We start from the raw sequence: 12406 nt of genomic DNA on the forward strand, positions 1-12406 counted from the left end.
AGGGGAAACAGTGATGAATAATAAAAATCACGACGTATGGTTCCTTTACAAAACCGAATAACACCCAATCACTACACCAGAGCAACTTGATTGGTTGCAGTTGGCAGCGATGACCCAAATGAACCATTCTGCTTTAATTTTCCAGTAACACACCTAGCATTGTTTTAACAGAGGCTGCATTGAACGGTGATAGCATTCATCTTAAAGCTGTTGCCCCAGCAACGAGACCAATATGCCATGTGTTGGAAACATTGCAAGGGACAGTTCAAGAGGGACTCCTCACCTAGGCAGGTCCTGGAGAATGTTCCTATGGCCTTGTCAGTACCTGATTGTAACAATGATTAAAATAACTCCTTAAAAGAAACAAGAATATTGAGGCTTCTGTATAAATGAGGTACAACTGTGAGTTGTAGCATTTAGCCATTTAAAAAGGTCAAACAAGGCTAGAAGGGCTTCGAACTCTTGCATGAGCCACATCAACATGGACAGCAAAGCCAATGAGTGGGCATCAATCCTTAAAGGAGAATAACATTACATCCAGCTCCATGTTGTCCAGCTTACCTAGAAAACAAACACCACAAACTGAAGTATTCATAATTGTATGAGATTCAAGACCATTGTACAGAAGGGAATTTCCAAATTTTAGAAACATGCACACCTGTTCTCCAACACCTCCCTCAAAGTTGATAGAGGGTGGAGTCACTTTGTCATTTGCTCATCTTGGGCTTTGACTGGGACCTAAATTTGACCAGAGTATAGCAACAGACTTCTGAAAACGGTTTCATTACCAACATTGTTCAAAATGTTTCGTGTTCAGAAGAAACTCATTGTGAAGTTGTCAAACTTGGAGTAAGAGAAAAGTAATTTTTGGGTGAACTATCACTAACTCTCCATAGGACACCTCTGCACGAAATTCAAACAAAAGGAATGTTAGTGCAAAACCCAAATAAACAATATAACTTACTCATCTAAACATTCAAAAGACTACCATCAATTGCAAAACCACAAACTGTCAGACAATAGCACTGCAGACATGTAACGAGAGACTTCGTAAACACTGAAGACTATTTTTCTCAATTAAAACCTAACCAAACAATAACCGTTATCAATGCAACAGACCAACCATCTTTATAGTTCTTCCTTGCGCACATTGATAAAGATTTGCAGCTGCTTCTATACACATATCTGTAGTCCTAAGTTTTGGGCACCCCTATACATCTGATATCTGCACTTAAGTGGCAGCGAATATACATGGACAACCTCCTGTTTGCCGCTTTACGAGTCTCCTTACAAAGTAGTACTCCTAGTATTGTAGGAGCAGAGGTGCCACTGACTCCTGGTTTTCAGTGTGCTCATTGTATCAAAGTTGAGTTTCAATCAGAGTTCAGTGAAGATAAGTTCCACATTTCCGAAGGCTAGGATTACTTATCTGGGTGTCTGTGGTCTCTCCTGGTGGCCCTTCAGGCATAGTCAGAAATTTGCACAAATTTAACTTGATTGTAAACTCAATGGATTAAAACAAATGCATATAGGTTTTTACTTTCATGTACAAAATGTACAAATAAAAGGGTGATTGTTAAATGCATTGAGGTCCAGCTGGTTGTCTGGCTTGAGTTTCTGTAGTGTGGAGCCATCTGAGGTCGAACAAGACTAGAAGGACTTGGAGTTGTGAAAAGAGACTTACCCAGGGAAAGGGACTCAAGCCACCAATGGGCTGTTAAGACAGGATAGCAGCATGCTGATCTCAGTTGTTGCATTTTGAAGTTACAGCCAAAGACACGCACAAAAAAACCTTAGGAAAATAGCAACAAGTACAAATTGAACAGCTGATTTTTTCCTGTACAATAACTGAAATTCAAGATCTCAAAACTAAAATCACTAAAACTACATGGACTTCCCATCGTCTCACATGCATGCATTTGTTGCACACATACTCACGGTCCACAATGGCTGTGCTTAAAGTAATTCAGCTGGTTGAGGAGTGTGGAAGTCTGCCAGAGTACAGAGGGAGTTGTCTCATCTCCATGTCCAAATGTGACGCTTTGAGTGGAAAGGTGAAGTCAGCATTAACAGCCAACCAGCAGCTGTACAATTGGTCTATGGGTGCAGTTATACTTCTGCATTTGGTAAACAGGGATGTATTGAAGTCACATGGGGAGAATAACATTCACCCTCATTGAAGAACTTAAACAGGTTCAAAATAACCTTCAGAAAGAAAACGCTTTCCAAAGCAAGACTGGTTGACAAAAGACTTTACCTTGGTCCAAGGCTCAAGCATACCATTTGAGAGCAAGAGGCTGGATAGTGTTGCATTAGTTGACCTGTTGATGCAGGGACTGATATAGTCAAGGAAGAAAATTTAACTGAAGCAACCAATACTTACATCTCAGTAGGTGATTAAGTTGCATAGTGTAAGGATGGTTTTCCTACGGTGGTTCAGGCTGTAGGATTGCCGAATGACTAAAGAAACGTTATCAGCACGATGGTATAAAACTGTACATTTCTAGTCTGTTACCACCCACTGCCACTTATACCAATGACGGAAATAAGCGCAGTTAGAATAGCTACATATGTGGGAGAGCGTTGCTATTGTGTGACTATTGTATTGCAATAGGTAGCACTTTAAGATGAACCTTGAATCAAGACTAGTTAGCACATAATTAATAATTGAAATGGTTTAATAACAATATTTTATGGTTACACTTGAATTGGTTACAAAATAGATGAAGGATGGTAAAGCATAGTTAATTGTACCCAACATGTAAAATATTACCTGAGAGAAAGAGATAGAGAGAGGAAGAAAAAGAGGGAGAGAGGGCAGAGACCCAAGAAGAGAGCCAGCCAAGGAAAGAGACAGAGCAACAGTTACAGTCCTCTTTTATCCCTTCCTTGACCATGTGACTAAAAACCAAATGTGAGACATTCAAACTGACCAATCAGCAGATTACAACTTCACCCACTGGGCAAAAGGTGTGACAATTAGCAGACCCCCAGTGTATACACATGTTGGCCTACAGGCCTTGATCACTATCAGCACCTCTGTGCCTTCAGGAATTCCAAATGGCCCTTTTGTTACTGAAGATAGGTTTGGGACAGGAAAGCAGAAGTCTTTGATAATTTTTGACCTTACAATAGAACTTGCGGTCAACTCTTGACTTGGTGGCAGTTGGCATCAAGAAATGCATTTTGGCATGATTAGGAAGTCATGGCATGATACTTAACCTGCCCAGTTGAGTGGGAAGTATGGAAGAAAGGTCCATAGAGGGCTAATACAGTTGCAGTGTTACCTGGAAACCAATATTTGTCAAAGCCTGAATGTTGCATTGTCACTGACTAGCAGAAATAAAAAAAATAAACAGGGATGACAGCTTTGTTGCTGGCTGCCCTACATAGACAGTCCAAAAGAGAGTGAAAGGCTGTGGTTGAGTACCAAGACAGCATAAGATATTAGAGAGAGCATTTGTCTACAGAGGCATTTAGACTTCAATAAACAGGAAATTAAAGAAACAGACAAGCGGGGTTAAGTCACTTTAACTTTCTCTATAAATATATGAAAAAGCATACACAAGGTGCCACTGACCATCCATGCTACTATGTCCTTTCAGCTTAAAAGGGAGGGATATAGTGGTGGCAGCACAGACAAAGCAGTTTAATATCAATATATGTCAGTATAGGGTCTAAAACTATGGTCACATCAGTGATAAGATGCGAGTCATGCTGATGCTTAGAGAAAAATAAAATAAAAATTCACTTTATAATAGCACCATAAGACCGGTGAACCCAAAGGGCCATTGATATACAACAGGTATAAGCCACAAAAGTAATAACAGCAAGACACAAACAAGCAACACTCAATTTAGAACTGCCTACACTCTAGAAAACAATTTCACCTGTTGGTGCATGGTGTGATAAGATGCGAGTCATGCTGATGCTTAGAGAGAAATAAAATAAAAATTCACTTTATAATAGCACCATAAGACCGGTGAACCCAAAGGGCCATTGATATACAACAGGTATAAGCCACAAAAGTAATAACAGCAAGACACAAACAAGCAACACTCAATTTAGAACTGCCTACACTCTAGAAAACAATTTCACCTGTTGGTGCATGGTTCCTCAGAAATTCAGATCTAATATAAATCACAAATACCAAAATGTTTAACCTCCCCAAATGCCACAGTGAAGTAAACTGTTTCTTATAAAATGCCCAGGAAAGTGAAGCTCTGCATTTGAGCTTGAAAGTCTTACCACTCATTGTACAGTCATAGCTCACATTACAATAAAGAAATGTTTGCCACGGTCATAGCTCTTCTAAAATAATTATTCCTTAAAGTCACAATTTGTCTGTACATAACAAAACACCAAGTTCACTAAGCAGAGGAAATTCTTTGCCAAAAAACAACAACACTTAAGTGAACACCACAGATGAAGAGGGAAAAAACAACATGCATGAAGAAAGGCAAATAACATCAAGTAAATTTTATTTATATAACATTTCAACATAGCAAAGCTATCTAAAGTGCTTAATGTAAAATAAAAATTAAAAGAGAAAAGGAAACACAAGAAAAGAAAAAAACCAGAGACAATAACACAACAATGAAATGAAATTAAAATGCTAAAGGAGAAATTATACGTTTTCAACCTCGATTTAAAAATGGTAATGGAAGGTGCAAGGCGACAGTCTAGAGGCAATTGGTTCCACAGACGAGGGGCAATGACTGAAAAGGCTCTGTCACCCTTAGTTTTCAAACAGGAACGAGGGACAGATAAAAGAGCCCTGTCAGTGGATCTTAAAAGTCTGGTAGATGACAAAGTGATAATAAGATCTTTAAGATAAGATGGAGCTTGATTGTTTAGAGCTTTAAAAACAAACAGCAGAATCTTAAACTGAACTGGAAGCCAGTGAAGCAAAGCTAAAATTGGAGTGACATGGTCCCATTTCTTTGCACCAGTCAGCAGCTGCATTTTGTACCAACTGGAGGCGTGAAAGCGATGACTGAGGAAGACCTGAGTACAGTAATCTAAACATGAGGTAATAAAAGCATGAATAACCTTCTCCCAATCTTGAAAAGACATTAAGTTTGTAGATGACCCATAATTGATAAAAACTGTTCCTAACAGAATTAATTTGTTTGGACAAACATAATTCTGAGTCTGATAACGCCCAGGTTTCTAACCGGTGAGGAAATGGAGGGGAAATGATTGCCCAGCTCCTCCATATCCATTCTCATTTTGGGGGGACCAAAAACAATAATTTCTGTTTTGTTCTCATTGAGTTGGAGAAAGTCATTTGTTAACCATTTTTTTAATATCTGAGATACATTCCAGCAATGGTTGCATGGAATCACCTGCTTTTAGTTCGAGGTACAACTGCGTATCATCAGCATATAAATGAAACTAAACATTGTGCTTCCTGATAATATCCCCCAGAGGGCGCATATATAAGTTAAAAAGCGGCCCCAAAATAGAGCCCTGAGGTACTCCACTAATAATTGGGGCAGATGAGGAAAACTTGCCTAGCTCCACAGAAAAAGACCTGTCTTTGAGATATGAGCTGAACCATTGGAAGGCTGTGCCCCTGATACCGATCAGATGTTCTAAATGGCAAATAAGAACATTATGAGTCACGGTATCAAAAGGCAGCTGTAAGATCCAGTAGAATCAATACCACATTTTTACCGGCATCAACTGCAACCAAAATATCATTGAACACTAAGTAAAGCAGACTCCTTACTGTGATAAGCAGTGAAACCAGATTGAAAAGGTTCTAATAAATTAGCTGCATTTAAGAATGTGATCAGCTGTAATTGCACTACTTTTTCCAAAAGCTTTGACAAAAGTGATAACTGAGACAGGCCGAAAATTGTTAAAGCAACTTTCATCCAAACCTTGCTTCTTAAGCAAAGGCTGAACAACCGCATGCTTAAAGCAGTTCGGAACCACACCAGTGTCCAAAGATGAGTTAGTCAACACTTGGACACTGGGGCCAATTACTGGAAAAGCTGCTTTTATGATCTCAGAATGAACAACATCCAGTGAAGAGTTAGTGGACTTCATTTTGTTAACGATATCGGAAAGTTCCATTAAAGATACGTGTTGAAAATGACTAAATGAAAATGGACTAGCAGGCGAGTTCAAAGACAGGTCTGAAAGCTGTTAAGTAAAAGAAACAAATGGCTCTCACTGTTTCTCAGAGCCCTGCTGACGACTCCCTAGAAAACCAGGAACTCGGATTAATTACTGAATTTGTGGAGAATAAAACCCTAGGTCTATGACAGTGTGCGCTAATCAGTTCTGAAAAATATTTTGATCTAGCTGACTTCGCAGCACTCTGAAACTTAACCAGACACTCTTTAAAAATCTCAAGAGACACAGTCAGGCAATCATGCTTCCATCTTCTCTCTGCTTTACGGCATGCCTGTCTAAGATAGCGAGCGTTGTCATCCAACCAGTAATAAGCTTTTATCTTTGGTGGTTTCATTTTAAAAGGAGCAATAGAATCTAAGATATTAGAACAATCTGTGTAAAACAGAAATCAAATCGTCAGGCCCATAGGACGCCTTTGCAGCATGCAAGATAGATTTTTCAACAGCATTAGCTAGATAATCTTCATTGAACTGAGAAACAGTCAGTGAGTTTATAAAACGAGAATAAAAACCAGCAGGCTTATTCACAGTAGCAGAGGTTACAGCAGGAACCTTAAAAAGAACGGGTGTGTGATCAGAGAAGGAAGCATCAACTACAGAAGAACCATATGACATAATAAGGTCAAGTGTGTGACCAAGAACATGAGTTGCTTGATTTATATGTTGAGAAAAACCGAACGGGTCCAAGATATTACAAAACTCAGCAACCAAAAGGACGCCCCGGGCTGCAAAGATGTATATTAAAATCACCCGGTAGCAACATACAATCATAAAACAGAAGTTAACAATTCAGAAAAAGCACTAGTAAAAGTACTTCCAACCTTAGGTGGCCTATAGATGAGAGCACAGAACAGCAGGGATGAAGTAGACTAATGCTACACACTGTACTTCAAACGATGAAAGTTAGAACAGAAACTGATTGAATTTTAAGTGACTGTTTAAAAACAATTGCAACCCCACCACCCCTACAAGCAGATCTTGGGGTACTAATAAAACAGCAGTTCGGTGGGCAAAGTTCTTCAAAAACTGACAACTCCCCAGCACCGGCCCAAGTCTCAGTCAAGAACAAAATGTCCAGATCCCAACAGGTAAAAAAAGTCATGTAGAATGAAAGGTTTATTGCATACAGACATAGCATTCACTAAGGCCATATTCAAAGGAGGCTGTGATGACAAGTTCAGATCGAGATGTTGAACAAAGGTCAGTTGGCAGAGATTTTAACAGTTCACTCCTCTTTGATGAATCCGTAAACGCAGAGGAGCAGAAAAAAAAAATAGATGAGTGAAAATCGGGAGATGAAAAATATAATCCCATGAACGTCGTGACAGGTGAAGACCCCCCAAGCTTATACTATCCAGAGGAAACTCCATTGAAGACTGTATGGAAGACACAATTGCCCTTCTGATTCTCACCCGAACACCACCACGATTACCTCTCTTCCTGCAGTGCTTCCTTAAGAGAGGAACACCGCACGGTAACCAGCGAGCGCACTCCAGCACGGGTTGATTGAACGAGGATTGAGAATGAGAATGCAGAACGGGGCACAATCCACAGTAAACTCCCATACAACTTTTGATATTAAGCTAAGCTTGGCGATCGTAGGTGAGAACTGAGACTGCATGGAACCAGTGCAAAATCATGCATAAAATGAACAGCACAGATGTCAGACGAACAGGTACACCAAATTGAGACAAACAAGAGACAGAGAGAGACGGCAAGCCGGGTGCACTGGCGCCATCTTGTTTTAGTATATAGGCTAAGCTTCTCACCTGATGGCATTTCTCTTGATGCAGTTCAGCGATCACATTCAATCAGCTTCACATGCTTTCTTCCACCTTCAACAGGACGGTTAACAAACCAAAAAATAACTCCTAATAGGCTCATAACATTTATTACTAGATATAGGTTCTCATTTATTTAAAAGAAAAAAAAACATACACAAGGTATATAATCACATGACAAATGAATGTAGAAGAAAACGGCTTACCTTTCAATGACTAAAGCAGGTATATTTTCAAGCATGGCAATCTCTTTCAGCATCCTTACACCACAACTGCCATCTCATACTGACAAATGTGGCCCATAGCTAGTGGGCATTTATAGTGATGGGCAAAACCATTGACAGTCACGCAAGCTAACAGAAATTAAATTAATCAAAAACTAACCTATATAACTATAATCAACAAATTATTTATCAGTCATGTATACAAATTCCATCATTGGTAAGGCATTCAAATAAAAAAAAGAAAAAAGAACAACCCTTTTTATTTTTTTAAATAACAAACAACCCCCTTCATCCTCTGCACTTGGTTTCTCCCACCTCCCATAATGCACCACAGCACAGATATTCCAGACATTGCATTCACATAATGTATCTCATAACCCTGTACACATAATGCACATAACGCATTCACATAATGTATCTCATAACCCTGTACACATAATGCACATAACGCATTCACATAATGTATCTCATAACCCTGTACACATAATGCACATAACGCATTCACATAATGTATCTCATAACCCCAAATTCCATCATTGGTAAGGCATTAAAATTTTTAAATAACTAACAATCCCCTTCCTCCTCTGCACTTGGTTTCTTCCACCTCCCATAATGCACCACAGCACAGATATTCCAGACATTGCATTCACATAATGTATCTCATAACCCTGTACACATAATGCACATAACGCATTCACATAATGTATCTCATAACCCTGTACTTCAGTTACATCTGATCAAATGCACATTAACATTCTTTTGCTTGGGTTGAACACATAATTTTTTGCTTAGTTGGAACAGCAGCTACGCTAATTTTTTCTCTATTTCCTTCTCTGTTTCTGCCACGGGATTGGCATCATGTGGTAACTAGGAATCGCACAAGCTTCAGTCTGGATCCAGCCCTTACAAAGACCTGAGATGACCGAACCCCTGAGAAGAGATGATGCAGACCCCTCAGACAACATACAAAACTACCAAATTTTGCTATAAGTTTGATTGCAACATATAGTCATTGCTGTTAAAAGTGTTCACCATCTGTTTGATTACATGTCATTGACTAACTGCTTGATTTTACCGTACATTTCTGCCATATGGACATCAACTTGAGATAGTCACCACTGATAAGATATTGCTAAATATAATGTAGAAACTTACATTTTCTGTAAAGCTGATTTGCAACAATTTGCATTGTGAAAAGACATTGCAGCAGTGCCTTTGGTTTTTCATCTGGTTTCCAGTAAATTGACACATTTTGGCTGGTTTGGATTATATTGTGCTGTTCTTCTAGTGGTGGTGAGATTAAGCTTCATAATTTTGTAACTTGGGCGGTGTTTTGTTGAACAGAGGGAAATTATGGAGTTATTTAGACTGGATAAAAGAGGATGAAAGTGATTAATATGGACAGGACAGAAGGCAGTGGAAGTTTAAAAACAATATTTCTCTTCCACTGGTTTCAGGCTGAGTGGATTCCCCAAAAGTGAACCCTTTCTTGAAGCACTGCAATCAAACAAAGCTTTGAACGTCACCAGTGATGTCACTTCACTAAAACAATACAAGCCGATACAATCAACTGTCAGTCAGATTTGAGGGTGGGGTTTATTGATATAGTCAGAGAGTATGACACGCCCACTACTGGTGGAAAACCAAGTTTTCATTTTTATTCATTCCTATGAGGAAAATAGGGACAAATATCCATTAAATGTGTCTATCTTTGCAACTAAAATGTTGTTGTGCAGTTTTTTGTTTTTCTTTCACTTCAAACAAAGCCAGAAACCTGGAACTAAATATTTATCACCTGCAAACAAAGGAAGACTGTTCTGGTTGCAAGCAACGTCAAGAGGAAATAAAGATAGATCAGTGGAACCTCTCAACTGAAGGGGGTCGCACAATGGATGAGAAGCACAGCGCCGCATCACATCTTTAAAATTCGCACTGTTTTCTATGTGTGAATGCACACATGTCTGAACATGCCACAGAGCACCACTCACTACTTTTACAGTAAATCACATTATATTTGTCCCAAATTGTTAATGTACATAATGACTTCATCCTAGGCTGGAAAATCTTGTATTGTGCATTTTTCAGCAAAATGTTAATCTGTGGCTTGAATAAAGTCTGGCTGCTTCATATAAAGAGCTATACTAGGGATCAAGCTTTCTCTTTCCATTTGCTCCATTTTGTCAAGCACTTCAAACTCGTCGACACCACTTTGTTCATGAAGTGAACGTTTGCCTGTTTGGTGGTTAGATTAACGGTTTTGTCTTGTATGATACCTGTGAGCTGTTCTAGACGTGGCGCTGCACTGCTCGTCCTGTGTGCAACCAAAAATGATGTCTGACAATTTATTACATCAAAAAGATACAAATATAGGTTATGAATAAATTTTTTTAAAAGTATGTTGAATAAAATGCTGAAATATGAAGAATTCAGAGCGTCCTGAATTGAACAAGCTCTGCGATTGAATGTCACTACTAATGTCATTTACTTTTTTCTTTCTGATTTTAATTCATGAAGATAATTCACTGTGTCCACTGGAACTGTGATTATGATATTCATTCAAAAAATTATTGAATCCAACAACCCCAGTATATGGTTCTTCGACATTGTTCTCAAATTAATTTTTTCTAATTACATTTTTTAAATTACATTTTGTAATCATTACAGAGTAAGCACAGTAAAAATAAATGTAAAGCAATCAATACAAATTTAATTCTTTTTTACTCATTTTGTCGTTGGATAAAACGTGTAAATAGGGTCATCATGGAATTTATGATTCCACTTCTCCATATTTTTATGTTTTAATTTAAACAGTTTTTGTCCTTTAAATGCTCAAGTGTGGAACCGCATTCTTACACACCTTGTTAAGAAACAATATAAATTTTAATTTAAAAATTCAAATTGAGTTTTGATGTTTGTTATTCAGTTACTGAAGAGCAAGAGTGCAGTTAAGCACGTGTGAATGAATTACGTCTATGCTGTCAGCGGAGACCATGTCAACTAGATCCACCCTAGAGACAGATCCCCTGTGAAGACCTCATCACCTTAGGGTTAGGTGACGACCATCGGCACAAAACCACGGGAACCAGATGAGTCCTCTGCTCAATCTGACCTGTGTTGCAGCCTGGAATTAAACCACGCCATGCTGGTTTCGTCTGGCCAGAGGAGAACTGGCCCCCCGACTTAGCCTGGTTTCTCCCAAGGTTTTTTTTCTTCATTTCTGTCACCGATGGAGCATTGGTTCCTTGCCACTGTCGCCTTTGGCTTGCTTAGTTGGGGACGCTTGATTGATTGCACAGACACTATTGGAAGAGAGCTGAACTGGAAGATGACATCACTGAATCATCAATGAACAGACTTAAACTGGAAAAAATTACTCTGTTATTGTTTTATTGCATTATTAACAAACTATTTTCCTGTTTGACACTGTAAAGCTGCTTTGACACAACCAGTAATGTACAAAGCCCTATACAAATAAAGGTGACTTGACTTGACTATATGAAAAACTTTATAAAGACTTATACTAATCTTTTGTTTTGAATCAGTGGTTCAAAGCATAGAAGTTCACCAAACTGGCCAAATCATCTGATTTCAGCAATCAAAGCTTAGTCCTTCCTAAATCCCTCCTAATAGGGGCCTATGGTAACAAACCAATATATAGATAATAATAAATAATAAAAAAAATTAATAAATAAGAATGAAAACAGACTTAAACTGGAAAAAATTACTCTGTTATTGTTTTATTGCATTATTAACAAACTATTTTCCTGTTTGACACTGTAAAGCTGCTTTGACACAACCAGTAATGTACAAAGCCCTATACAAATAAAGGTGACTTGACTTGACTATATGAAAAACTTTATAAAGACTTATACTAATCTTTTGTTTTGAATCAGTGGTTCAAAGCATAGAAGTTCACCAAACTGGCCAAATCATCTGATTTCAGCAATCAAAGCTTAGTCCTTCCTAAATCCCTCCTAATAGGGGCCTATGGTAACAAACCAATATATAGATAATAATAAATAATAAAAAAAATTAATAAATAAGAATGAAAAATTTATTAAATAGAGAATAAGGGAAACTAGAGCGAATGTCAGACCGGTTGGCCTGCGGCAGCTTGACTGCTGTGGCACACTGATAGATCAAATGGATGGCAATGACTTCATCACTAGAATAGATCTAAATCTAGCGCTGAACCAATACTTACCCTAAACCTAACATTCATAGACCGATGGACCTGAAACCCTTGAGTCCGACG

General features: G+C 38.4%; 1 long non-coding RNA gene across 2 annotated transcripts; it reads right to left on the minus strand.

The window, feature by feature from the left end:
- Positions 1 to 263: 263 nt before the first annotated feature.
- LOC107599779 (uncharacterized) lies at positions 264 to 8319 on the minus strand. Of its 2 annotated transcripts, none has more exons than XR_001610701.1 (3): positions 8134 to 8319; positions 7916 to 7981; positions 264 to 325 (listed from the first exon to the last, which is right to left on the minus strand). It is a non-coding gene; the product is annotated as an uncharacterized lncRNA (long non-coding RNA). The 2 variants fall into 2 exon arrangements; XR_001610700.1 differs by lacking the exon at positions 264 to 325 and adding an exon at positions 6701 to 7598.
- Between the last annotated feature and the right edge of the window lie 4087 nt (positions 8320 to 12406).

Source organism: Sinocyclocheilus grahami, unplaced genomic scaffold (assembly GCF_001515645.1).
Source record: "Sinocyclocheilus grahami isolate Dianchi unplaced genomic scaffold, SAMN03320097.WGS_v1.1 scaffold271.1, whole genome shotgun sequence".
Lineage (NCBI taxonomy): Eukaryota > Metazoa > Chordata > Actinopteri > Cypriniformes > Cyprinidae > Sinocyclocheilus > Sinocyclocheilus grahami.